Raw genomic sequence first — 13,530 nt, forward strand, 5'->3', positions numbered from 1 at the left:
GGGGCTACCTCATTAAATCAAATAAAAGCAGTGGGGGGGAAAAAAGAAAAGCACTGAGAATCACTTTCCCTACACCAGGCCCATGGGAAAAGCAGAACCATGTGAGGTGGAACACATTCCGCATTCAAGCTTTTGCTTCCTTTATGTGTATGTTAATAATTTAAATAATTTTGAATGCATAAAGCCAAAATTTCAGTATTAGACAAAGCTGCCAAATAATTTATCAACTGCAGAACAAATAATTACCTTTAATTGAAGGAAATCTTTCTGCATTCTGCAACAATAACCTAATGACTGGGGCTGATAATAAAATTACCTGACTTCTTTAAGCCGGATCTCTAGATTAATGTAATATTCTAAGATTTACATTATTTTATTTATTTATTATTTTATTATTAATTTATTAATTATTTTTAATAATTTATTTTTATTATTTATTTATTCTTAACATTCATTTTTATGTAATTAACCGAAAGCTACATAGCTACTTTTTCTCCCTCCTTCTGAACTGTTGCATTGATCTACACCTCTGTATGTGAACAAAGGCAAGGACACATGGCTGTATTCCCATATCAGGACACCTCTTTCTTCCCTGGTATGCATTGTGATATTTTATTACATTGGATTGTAAGATCCTGACTGTGGATTTTTCTGTGTGACCCTAACTAACACTGATAAATGGAACTCAGTGAGACTGCCTGAGTTCACTGAGATTGCTCACCCACTTACTAACACTAGGCCTGTGCACAAATCATCACAAGATTTAGCAAAATCGACAGCAGAAAGTAAACACAAGAAAGAAAGAAAGAAGAGAGAGAAAAAATGGTGATAGATATTTAAACATCAGTCATACATCTACATAAATAGTTTGTTGGAAGAAGCAGCTGATCAATGCTCATGGATATAGCTGTTGAAATTTGCAAAAATTTGAAATTATTTCCAAACAGTAAAAACAGGATTTTGATTATTTTGCTACTATGTTTTTGTTTCTGCACTGGATTTCATTGTGCTGGTGGCAGGCTGCTTTTGGAAGGACAGGGTGAACTTTGCAGGAGACTGAAAACCTCTCCACCACTGAGTCCTGCAGCAGTCCAGGCAGCAGCAGTCCAAGCTTTATGATTGTCCCTGGCTAACCCTGAATGGGACAGTTAAGGTCATAGTACATGTACCCCAGTCTGTGAGCAGTTCTGTGCCTAATCCCTGTGGTGAGATTGTAAGAAGTGCTAGGATGCTCATTCTACTGATTTTTACTCTGCTACTGCTTGTTATATATGATAGATGGAATGACAAATACCTGCAAATAGGAGCTTACATCCACTGGCATCTGGGTTGAGGCCACCAAATCCGACCATTATGACATGTCACTGATTTGCTCCTTCATCACTCCTGTGGAGCTAAAACTTTCATTTTCCTCTAAGGCAAGAGTGAGTGGCAGTTCAGATTGATTTTATGCATGTGAAAAGCAGGAGATGTAAATGACAGAAAGGTTAATGATAGGATAGATGATCTTTTAAAGCTTTCAGCTATTAGCATTCTCTCAAACTTTCTATCATGCTTCAGATAAATGATTCAGGGTTTTTTTTAGCTGCAGTCACAAGAACAGGACAGATTTTGTGATGCTTGCTGACTCCTGTGTAAAAACTCCAGGCATTGCTGGGGACATGTATTCCTCTTGTGTTTGTTCTCTCTAGAATGATGTTTTTCCAACTGAGCAATAGAGGATATCAAAGGGAGCTTAGGCCCAGTGTTGTGTTAGGCTGGCAGCCAGTACTGTGATGCCAGTATTTCAGTGCCTGTGAGTTGGAAGGCAGATTGCTGACCCTCTGCTGAAATGGCACTGGCAATAAGATGGACCAGGCACAGCTACGTCTCTTTTACCAAAGCAGCAGGGCCTAAGGTGGATGGAGCCCAAAGACACTCTTAGAGCCAGCTTGTTTTGTCTTGAGCTTGGATCCCTTCCAGAGGGAGCTTCTTTCCAGACTAAGGCTGCACAAAACTGTGGTAGAGAAAAAGAACAAAACACAGGAACAATGTCAAAGCCAGGCTGGTGTAGTGGCAGAATCTCAGACAATTATCAGGCAGTGTTTAATTCTTCAAGGAATGCTATAAAATATAGGTACAGGTGTGCTTCCTCAGAAGGAGGTCCTGTTGTGGCAGTGAGGGATGGTGGAAGTTAACAGCAATTACAAAAGCAATGTCTGAAATCCTGAAATCCTGTAGCTCTATGTTTCTGCGGGTGTGTGGGTGCTGCTGCTGGTGATGCTGTGAAGTGAGATACAATGCAGAAACTGGTCAGCAGACACAAGAGAGACACATGGACACCACCAAAGTCAACAGGAAAAGCTGGCATCATAATTCCTATCCAAATGTTTCCTTCTGTTACCCTCTTTCTCAGAATAAATTTATTTTCTAGACATATTTCACTCTGCAGACTTTCCCAAAATTTATATTCCTCCAAAACATTCCTTCTTTCTATATGACACTGTCTTTCTGTCTTGGGCCAAAAGGTTGGTAGCTAGCTTACTGCTAGCAATGTGAACTGTGTATTATGTGGATTCATTTGTAGTCTGGACATTGGAAACATAGCAAAATAGGAGAGTCATCTACAGCATGTATCTGTGATACAAAATCCCAAATTTTGAGCCCAAATTTTTGCTCAAAAATACATAATATAGTTGATTACTGTTCATCTTCTGTTAGTAGTTATCTAGTGGTTAATATATCAACAGTTGTAGGCCAAATACAGTGTGGTTACAATATATATTTTCTCTCCCTCATTTAATAATATTTTTATTTAAATAATGATGTTCCAACTTGAGCATGCTGGTTTACTCATACTTAAAATATCAATACAAATAAAAAAACCTAAAAATGTCTGAGGGAATAATTCCAAACTAAACTGCATAATGCCATCTGAATCTTGGGCAGAAGGATGTCTTATATTCTTCAGAAATAATCACACTACCTGTGGAATTGACTGATGAGGGTTTGGATATTGTTTCTAAACAGTGGGATAAAGTAGCCTCTAGGGCTCAGAGAAGTTTCCAAGTTGTTGAATATTCATAAGGAACTTTATTGTTTTGATGAACAGATGTAGTGGTGTAGTTGTGTAAAAGCCACTGGCTTTGGAATCCATGCTGCACAATGACGTTCATATTTTTGTGATAGTCTAAACACACATGATTCCCTAAGGCTGTGACATCTGAGTGCAGATTTCACAGAGATTTAGAAAAGAAATTCTGACTGAAGTGTTGTGGGTTTTTTTCATCAGAAATTTAAAACTTGTCAGAGACATGCAGTGAAAAATACATCTACTGTGAAGATGGCCAGGAGTAGAAAGAGCCCTGGGGAAAAAAACTGCATTAAGGTGGAATGTTGCAGGACACCTGAACTTCACTGAGAAACACAAGTAATTAAGAGACCATGCATGTAAAATAAACTTTTTATGATAATTCACACATCTAAACCTGAAATTCTCAATTAAAATGATGGTAAGATATATAGTGAAACATCATTTTGAATTTGCCAACCTGCATGAAAAGGAAGAGATATTTGTCAAAACCAAGACCTCCTTTAAAAAAACCTGTTTCATTCCACCAGAGACAGGGATTACGGGTGTATCCTAATGGAGGTGTCATTTCTTAATAACTGAGAATAAACTACAAGGTTTATAGAATAGCATTTCTCGAGCAATATGTTAATAATGTTAATAATACTCTGATAAATTCTTTGTTTGCACAGAACACCTTTGAGTACAGTAAGATGCAATTGAATATGAATAAATATTGAAAGGGCTGCTCTTTAAAACTCCTGTTAATTTGGCAACTGCTCTAGATCAACCTGAATCATATGCAATTAGATGAAGTTATCCTCTCTTCACAAAAGGAGCAGATGTGTTCAGTCCTGAACTAAGACCTATCTCCAACCTCCTAAAATGCCAGGAGTTTTCATGTGTATTCTACTGCTCTGACTTTTCAACTGATACAGCATATCACTAAAGCACAGAATCTTAGATGAGACAGACATTCTAAATGTTTGGTGACATAACATTAAATCATAGAATCATAGAATTATTAAGGTTGGAAAAAACCTCCAGGATCCTCCAGTCCAACTGTCAATCTAACATCAGCATTATGTTCACCACTAAACCATGTCTCTATGTGCCATATCTGCACATTTTTTTAGAACTTTCAGGATGGTGACTCCAATCACCAGACTTCCCTGGGCAGCCTGTTCCAATGCTGACAACCCCTTCCACGAAGGAATTTTTCCTAATACCTAATCTGAACCTCTCCTGGCAGAAGACTAAGATTAGGCATTGTTAACTAGGTTCATGTTACGGTTTAGCAGCCCAGCAGAAGTGCATCAACACCAATGCACACAGCATGGGCAATGAACAGGAGGGGCTGGAAGCCATTGTGCACCAAGAAACTGTGACTCTGTGACATGACTGTCATCATGGAAACATGGTGGGATGACTCACACAGCTGGAATGCTGCAATGGATGGCTATAAACTCTTCAGCAGAGACAGGCAAAGGAGAGGTGGGGGGGTAGCCCTATATGTAAGGGACTGTTTTGACTGTCTATAGCGTGATGATGGTGATGAAAGGGTGGAGAGTTTATGGATAAGATTCAGGAGGAAGGCCAACACACAAGTGTCATGGTGGGAGTCTGCTATAGGCCACCCAAGCAGGATGAAGAAGCAGACAAAATACTCTATAAGTATCTGGGAGAATCATAGAACCATATAAAATATTGAATTGAAAGGGACCCTTCATTGAGCCCAACTCCTGGCCCTGGAAACCCTAAGACACATACCATGTGCTTGAGACTGTTGTCTAAATCCTTCTTAAACTCTGACAGGCGTGGTGCTGTGAGCACTTCCCTGGAGAGCATGTTCCAGTGAAGACCTTTTCCTGATATCCAACCTAAACATTCCCTGACTCACCTTCATGCCATTTCCTTGGGTCCTGTCACTGGTTACAAGAGTGAAAAGATCGGTGCCTGCCCCTTCACTCCCCCTCATAAGGATGTGGAAGAACACAGGCAGGTCTCCCCTCAGCCTCCTCTTCTCCAGGCTCAGGAGAACAAGTGACCTCAGCCACCCCTCATACAGCTCCCCTGCCAGCCCCTTTGCCATTCTCATGCAATCCTTTGGATGCTGTCTAATAACTTAACATCTTTTCCCTCATTCTTGTGTTCTTGTTTTTTCCCTTGTTCCCTTCAGGTTAACAGATATCTGCTGCAAATACAAGACAGTGGAGAGGAAAGAAATCTGGAAATTGAAGTATGTGGAAGAGAACTTCCTGAGACAACTGATGAGGGGGTCAGCTTGGGAGTGCATCAACTGGATCTACTCTCTGTGAACAGAGAAGGACTTTTGGTTGCCGAAGGTCATCTTGGGTAAAGTGATAAATGATAGAGCTCTCAGTTCTTTAGAAGATTCTCAGTTCTCAAAAAACCTCAGATTTCTGGATGGCAGACTTTGTACTGTTTAGAAGATTGGTTGACAGAGTCCCCTGGGAGGCAGTCCTGAAGTGCAAAGGAGTCCAGGAAGGCAGAACATTCTTCAAGAAGGAAATCCTAAAGGTGCAGGAGCAATCTGTCCTCATGTACCAAAAGATGAGAAGGGTGAGGAAGAAGACCAGCCTGACTGAACATAGAGTTTTGGCTAGAACTCAGAAAGGAAAACAGAGTTTTGACCTTTGGAAGAAAGGGCATGGAACTCAGGTGGATTATAAGTTTAATGCAGTGAGAAAATTAGAAAGGCTTTGGCCACAGAACTTAATCTACCTACTGCTGTAAAATATAGCAAAAATGTTTATATAAATACATTAACAACAAAAGGAGACCTAAGGAGAACCTTCATAATTTATTTGATGCCTTGGAAACATAATTAAAAAAAAAAAACCATTAAAAGGCTGAGATGCACGGCATCCTGCCTTGATCAGCAATCGTGTGGCCATCAGGACCAGGGCAGTAATTGTCACTCTGTGTTGGCACTCCTGAAGCCACACCTCAAATCCTGTTTTGGGCCTCTCACTACAAGAAAGACATTGAGGGCCTGGAATGCCCAGAGGAGAGCAGTGGAGCACAAGAGGAAGGGACTGGAGCACAAGTGCTGTGCGCAGCAGCTGAGGGAGCTGGGGGTGTTCGGCCTGGAGAAAAGGAGGCTCAGGGGAGACCTTGTCACTCCCTGCAGCTGCCTGACAGGAGGGTGTAGCCAGGCAAGGGTTGGCACCTCCTCCCAGGGAGCAACAGAGGACATGGCCTCAAGTTTCACCAGGGGAGGTTTAGATTGGATATTAGGAAAACTTTCTTCACCAACAATGTTATCTAACATCAGAACAGGCTGCCCAGGGAAGTGGTGGACTCACTGGTCCTGGAGGTATTTGAAAGATGTGTAGATGTGGTATTTAGGTGTAGTGGTGAACGTGGCAGTGTTGTATGAAAGGCTGGACTTGCTGATCCTCAAGGTCTTCTCCAAACTAAATGGTTCTGTGAGTCTATGGTTCCATGGCTAATTAAAAGATGTTTGAGAAGTGTTTTTTTTTTTTTTATTGAGAATGTGCTTCAACACTGAAAAAGCAACAGGAGACTAAAAACCACTAATTATATTTACGTCACATAAGGGAAGAGTCTGGGAAAGATGATGAAAATTATGTTTATTAAATCCAAGAACAGTATTAAGACATTTTTGAGATAATGTTCACAGAGTGTTTAAAGCTGCATTTGGAGAATGAAAATGTAATAAGAATGAATCAGCATGGGTTTGGGAAGAAGAAATTATGACAAACAATTGTGATTACATTTTAAAATGGAATAATAATTGGCTTACATAGAAAGAAGCCTGGTAGACATTTTACAGATGGATTTTCAGGGAAGCTCTCAACAAGGTTTCACATGATGGATTACTCCATAAAGCCTTCTAAATATGGATTAGGGGATGAATGCTTAAGATGTCTAAGGAATTGCTTAGAAGATAAAAATGGAGGAATTAAAAGTACATTTTTGTTCACCCAAGCTGGGATCTTTCATGGGAGTCCTTTTAGTGTCTTCAGCAGGACTTATACCAGGACTGTCGTTTGAAGCAGAGGCCCACAGGGCCCTTGATGGATGGCTGTGTGCCCTCATATAGGCCCTGTGTGCCTTGATAATTTAGATGGTACCGTAATACAGGAGAGTGACATTTCAAGCAGCTGACATGGGCTGTTTTAATAGCATGTGGTGAAATATAATTCAAGGGGCTCCAAAGAAGTTCTGGACACACTGGTACTTCCACATTTTTAGCACAGGAGCTAGCAGGGCTCAGAGGCTGAGCTTTTGAAGGCATAAGCCAGGCTTGCCAGCAATGAGCAATGAGATAGCATACAAAAACTTGAGGATCTGACTGCTATTAGGATGCCACAATCTGCTCCATGAAGTGTTGTCTACAATGAAACACACTTGAAATGCTTCTGACCCAATGCACACAACATGAGGAACAAACAACAGGAGTTTGAAGCTTTGGCCTGGTCCCAGAGATTTGACATCAGTGGCATAAGGAAAATTTGATGGGATGAGTCCTGTGAGTGGGGTGCCCCATTGGATGGTTACAGGCTCCTCAAGAGGGACAGGGAAGGCAGGCAAGACAGAGGGATGATGTTGGATATTAGGAAAACATTCCATACTGAGGGGGTGGCTGGGCCCTGGAACAGGCTCCCCGGGGAAGTGGTCACAGCACCAATCCCTGCAGAGCTCAAGAAGTGTTTGGATGATGCTCTCAGGTGCGTGATGTGACTCTTGGGGATGGTCCTGTGCAGGACCAATTGTTGGACTCTGTGATCCTTGTGCATTCCTCCCCACTCAGCATGTTCTGTGATTCTGTGATTTTGTGATTCTGTGAAGTGAACTAATATGAGAGAAACAGGAATCTGAATCTGTTATAAATAATCAATTCACAGTGGACTTGTAGGACTATATTTTCAGAAATTTGTATTGCTGTCCATTTAGAGTTTAGGCCAGTAGGCTGCATTTCTGCTTCATCAGTTAGATCTCTCTGGGAGAAGGTGTTCTTGGTCCAGCCTGCTGAAGAAAGATGAATGCTTTAAAACACTATATCTAAGGCTCATCAGAATAAATCATTACCTTCCAATACAGCTAAGGGAACTAATTCATAGAAAACTAAAACAATTTGTTGCACAGGTCCACTGCTCTGTTAATGCTAACATTAACAGAGTTAATGTCTTATAAAACAGGATAAAATGCCCCATTCACTACTCTAACTAGAAAATTGTATCAGTTTAAGAACGATGAATGATACAGTCTAGAAGATGATAAGAGAAATATGCACATTTGGCATAGAGCCATTCTGTCTCCAGAATGAAACTGAGCTTGTGAGAACTGATGTGACTTTAATTTGCAAAAAAATTTAATTGATGATACAATAATTTTTAAACTACTAAAGAACTGGTACAAATTTTGGAAGTTTCAAAGGAATCAGAAAGAAAGTAAATTATCACTCTGATCTGTTAAATTGTTGTCACATAGACATAGGAAGTAACTATATTTTCTCTTCTGAACTTCTATTTTGAGAAGCTGCAAATTGCAAGCAAGTATGTGGAAGTGTCAAAATTCCTTTGGTTTCACTCATGGAGTTCTGAGTACATTGGCATACCATGAAATTTGTGTAGGCTTTTTGAAAAGTTTATTTTACTAAAAAGCATCTCTTGATTGTCTCATCTTCTTGTTTGCCTTTTGAGCTACTTCTTTAAAGGTGTTGCACAGTTTGGGGATAGTTTTGGTCTAGAAGCATGTTTTGGTCTATTAAAATACTTCATATCTCGAGCAGATGTTTTGAAAATCTGAAATCTAATATTTCCTAAAATATAAAACAAGGATTAGTGGGAGGAGAGATGGATGGAGAATTGGCAGGTAACCATCATAAGTGTTCAGGAAAATGTAAAGATTAATTTGTCCAATGTACATTAACTTAGATCCAAAGTAGTGAGGAATAGGAACAAGTATTCTTACTTGCAGAGAAAATAACCTGGCAAATATTGACAGAATAAAGAAGTGTCCCTTAAAAATGTTCCTCTTGTAACTACAGTGGCCACATTGCATAGAGAGATTTCACTTTGCTGTTGGTATTTTTTTGGTGTACAATTTGCTTGATTTAAAGAGCAAAAACTTGAGACTGTAAATACAAAGCTCCAGATTTTACGTCCTCTTAGAAGACCTGACTGTTTAATGTATAGATCCAAACTCTATAAATACCTTCTAACATAAATCCTACTGTGACTTGAGCCTATACATATTTTCAAGCATTGCTGACAATATAAATATGCTGTTTGATTAGAGGAAGGAACAAGAAAATAAATTCAATAATATTCAAACTGGTCATGATTTTAGGAAAAAAATAAAACAACAACTGTAAGAATGGTGCAGCAGTGGATAAGGCTCCCAGAGAGATTGTGTAACCTTCATCCTTAGAGAGGTTCAAAACTAGTCTTGCCATCATCCTAAGCAAGACCCAGATCTAGTTTTAAAGGTAGTCCTGCTTTGATCAAGAGATCCCCTCCAATATTTATCTTTATGTGTTTCTGTGAGACCTGGATTTTTTTTGTTGTTGTTTCTGCTTTTCAAACATATCAACCTATTCGATTCAGTCAAGAATAAAATAATGGTAAAAACATTTGTAGGGTAATGTTGACAGACAAATTTTCCTCAGGCTTTTAAAATTTAAAAATGTTTTGAGATATTTCTTGGGTTTGTGGGACAATAGCCATCATTAAATTGTCTTTTAGTTGGATGTTGAAGAGTTAGGAGTTGTAATATGATCAGTAAACAGTCAAACCCACCATTTAAAGCTTTGAGCTTATCTAACATTTCCTCTGCATGCAAAGACTTTCAGTGGGATGGTTGTAATGTCTCTGCCTTGCAGTAGTGAGCTGAGCCACAGATAGTGCTATCCCCAGCAAAAACCTGGTGATGCTGTGAGAGCTGAACAATGAGCTGGCAATGAAAACATAATAGCCCATGGCCAATGGCATATCTCCCACATTTTCCTCTGCAATGGGTAAGGCTGTACATATTTCAATTTCTACTTTAAAATGTTCATTCCCTGTTTTCTCATCTTTCTCCTTCTCAAATGTCTCACCCAGTAAATTCAAAATCATTTTTGAATAAGTGCATCTATATAAAGAAAATGAAGACTGAGGATCACACAGCAAAAATGAACTTTTTCAAGTCAAATAGCTTTAGAATTATCCATACAACCCCAATGTTTGAATCCCCAGAGACAGGAACTTCAGCAGAATCTCTTGCAAATTGCATTTGTGATAAAAGTTTTAAATGATACTCAATTTTCACCAGCTAGCAATAAATATAGTGCAACACTGTGTGTTGACCTTGCAGAGGCATCTGATAGAACAGATTGTAGTCAGCTGTAGGGATTTGCTTCCAAACTGTAGCAAACTAGATGTGGAAAAGGCAGTGCTATAACATATACTCCCCTCTCTAGATTTTGAACAGATTGAAAGGGAATGCAGTCAGCATTCAAATACTTCTTTGTTGCCATGCATATTAAAAGCCCAGGGTAAAACTTTGCATTTTTATTCCTGACTGTGTACACAGACAGTGCTATTCTCCATCCAAATATGCAATATGAAAACTTGTCTGCATCAGTCATTTTGAAATAATTGCTTTAATTTGGGTCTGTGGCTGAAAGTGAACACAAGACTGGTGTCAGCTCCTAGCAGCCGCTTTTCCCAACATTTTCCTTTTTTCCAGCTTGACAAATAAAAAAACGCTTGATAATAACTTTAAATTTAAAATTCAGTGCCAACTGATAAGAGACTTATCAAATATTGTATTTCTCTATATAAATAGGCATATCCAAAGTACGAAGAAGATTCCAATGACTTTCATTTGTTGTACTGCCTTTGTTGTCAAATTTCCCACTAATCAAAACTGTCCCTTCACTTCTGTCATGTCTCTGACAGCTTTACATATCATATTTATTTAATCTACACCTCAGTTTATCAAAGTTTTGTTCACAACATATCTGTGGTGGAGGAATGATACCCTGCATACACAAATGTAGCTGGTATTTGAGATTTTGACTTGCAATCTTGTGAGTTTTAAGCTAAGATTTAAAGGATAAAGGAAAATTGTCATTGTTTGTGAACATGAGAACAAAATACGCAAGGATGGCAGAGACTGTAGTGCAATGTGCTTAGAAATCCCATTTTGTGAGTGGTAGAGAGGCTAAAAAAAGACTTTGATTGCCCACATAGAATAGATGCTGAGTTTGCAACCAAAATTTGGTGCTTGATTTTTTAAATGACTTGGTGTAATTTATAGAATTAATTTCATCTTTGTAATATTTGTTTTCTACTTTTATTTCTCATCTTTCGCTCTTTCAAATATCTTAGAATGATCTCCCTTGTCCAGTCTCAAATGTGGCTCACAAGAGAGCATTTCCTATGGTCATCAACAAAGGAAAAGGGGTTTTGTGATTTTATGGGTGATGACTCAATAATAGGCCCTTCATAATGACTCAATAATAGGCCCTTAATTTTGTTCTTTCCATTGGCAGTGGAAAGAACAAAATTAAAAGAAAAGCATTTAAAAGCAAAAATTGTTACACAGGTCTGTCTTGTTTTGGTTTACTTCATTCCTTAATGGAAATTCTCATTTTCCATGAGTTTTCTATACTGGCACTTGCACTTTCAAATGACAATTAGGTTCCTGAAGGTAGTGGGAAAAAAAAAAAAAGAAACAAATGCCTTGTTTCTCTCTCCCTTTTGAAGAAATGCCTGTAAGTTCATGAAAATGAAAAAAAAAAAAAAAAAGAAGCTTAGAATTAATGGTTTAAATAAAATTAAAGTGTTTGTAACTATCTTCCTTGTTCAAAACTGGAAGTTCTAAGCTTAAAAAATGATAATGCAGAAAACTTGAAAATAAGATGTGTCTGGCAGAAATGACTGTTCTTTTTCAGAGTTGAAGGGTTACTCAGTTTTCTCATCTCTCTTAGGTAAAATCTCCAGTTATAAACACAAAGAGCCTGGCACTTGAACTGGCAGATGTCTCTAATGTCTGCAAACAAGCCCTGCTTACACAGTTTGCCAAGCCTGGGTGTTGAAAATGAATGTGATTATGGAGATGGCAAGAAGACCTTGTGGAGGAGTTCAGGCAGTTCCTACAGGAGAAGGAAGCTGTGGCAGGGGATGTGACATTGGCAACTTGGGGTTTTAGTTGTGGTGCAGGAAACCAGCAAGGACAATTACCCACTGCTGGGGTAATTAAACCTGATATGCATCCAAGTCACATTTTTTAAAGAGAAAGTTAATGTCTCTTTAGTAATGCAGCATTCTCAGAGAGATGTTTTGGGATTTGTCCCATTGCAGAGACGTAACTCTTATCCTGCTCACCAAGGGGTACCCAGTCTGAGGAAAGTGCAGAAGCTTTTACTCGTGCAATACATTTTTAGTGGAATTTCTGTGGTGATAAATTATTTATGTGATTAAATCTGAAAGCAACAGCAGATGTCTCATTACTTTTATGCAGAGATGGATCTGAGGCAGTATGAAATTTTAGTGATTCTTGATCAGCCCTGACCATAAGCTGAGAAAGAGGATTCTTGTGAACAGGCATTTATGGCTGCTTAGAGTGGATTCCTCAGGCAATTTCGAGCGACTGGGAGATCTGCAGATCTTAATGTGGGCTCATATTGAATCTGAAATTCTTATTTTCATATACAGTTTTGTAGAACTACAGTTTCTGGAAGATCTGTTTCTATTGTAACACAGTGTGGCTGTAGCCTAAAATATGGTGTAATATTTTCAGCTGTGGAAATTGCATTTAAAAGTTTACTTCATTTGTTTGCACTCTTTCAGTCACTGGTTTCCATGTGTTGATGGATATTAATGGATTTTAGTAGTTGATGGATATTAATGGATTTTAGTAGTTGATGTATATAGTTTAAATTTTCCAGTACTGAGTTTAAACTGGTAGCTGTTTAATCCTAAATTTCCCTCAGATCATGAACATGCCTCTTTCAAATTTATTCTCACAGGCAATTTTCAATACATTTTCTTTCTCTGTGAAGATTAGTCTCTAATAATATCTTTTTTTTCATTCTTAAAGGTGTCTCAAATTCATCATAATCTAAGACAAGAGAAATTTTCTTTATTCTTCTAGCCTTTCTCTTGTTCAGTATAGCTGCTGATCAAACAGAAATTTGAAGGAGCCCTCATTTGCAAAAAATTCTTTAGCTTTGTAGTGCTTCTCTTTTGTTTTGCTACTTTATACCATCCTTTTCTTCTCATTCCAGAGTCTGTAAAGCCATAGCAAACAAATTACAGTTTATAATGCATGATAATTCCTCTTGCATGATAATTATGTTTTACGTACAAACAAAGTGATAGGTTGATCTGCTGCAGAGGAGAAGCTAGTGAAAATCAGAGAGTGAAAAGCTCTTGATGCTCTTTGATCTAACTTTTATGGTATGTGCATTCACTTAATGGGTCATTGAACTAAGAATCAGG

General features: G+C 38.6%; 1 long non-coding RNA gene across 2 annotated transcripts in view; it reads right to left on the reverse strand.

Annotated features, from left to right (window-relative positions):
* LOC134430639 (uncharacterized) overlaps positions 1 to 13,530 on the reverse strand; it is a 96,645-nt gene that overhangs the window by 62,185 nt on the left and 20,930 nt on the right. Inside the window, exon 4 of one of the 2 annotated variants that reach the window (XR_010030877.1) lies at positions 6,864 to 8,068. The exons of the other annotated variant lie outside the window; for it this stretch is intronic. This is a non-coding gene — a long non-coding RNA (uncharacterized LOC134430639). Of the gene's footprint in view, positions 1 to 6,863; positions 8,069 to 13,530 lie in introns of those variants that run through there. 2 annotated transcript variants of the gene reach the window in all.

This window comes from Melospiza melodia, chromosome 1, assembly GCF_035770615.1.
Source record: "Melospiza melodia melodia isolate bMelMel2 chromosome 1, bMelMel2.pri, whole genome shotgun sequence".
NCBI classification, from domain to species: domain Eukaryota; kingdom Metazoa; phylum Chordata; class Aves; order Passeriformes; family Passerellidae; genus Melospiza; species Melospiza melodia.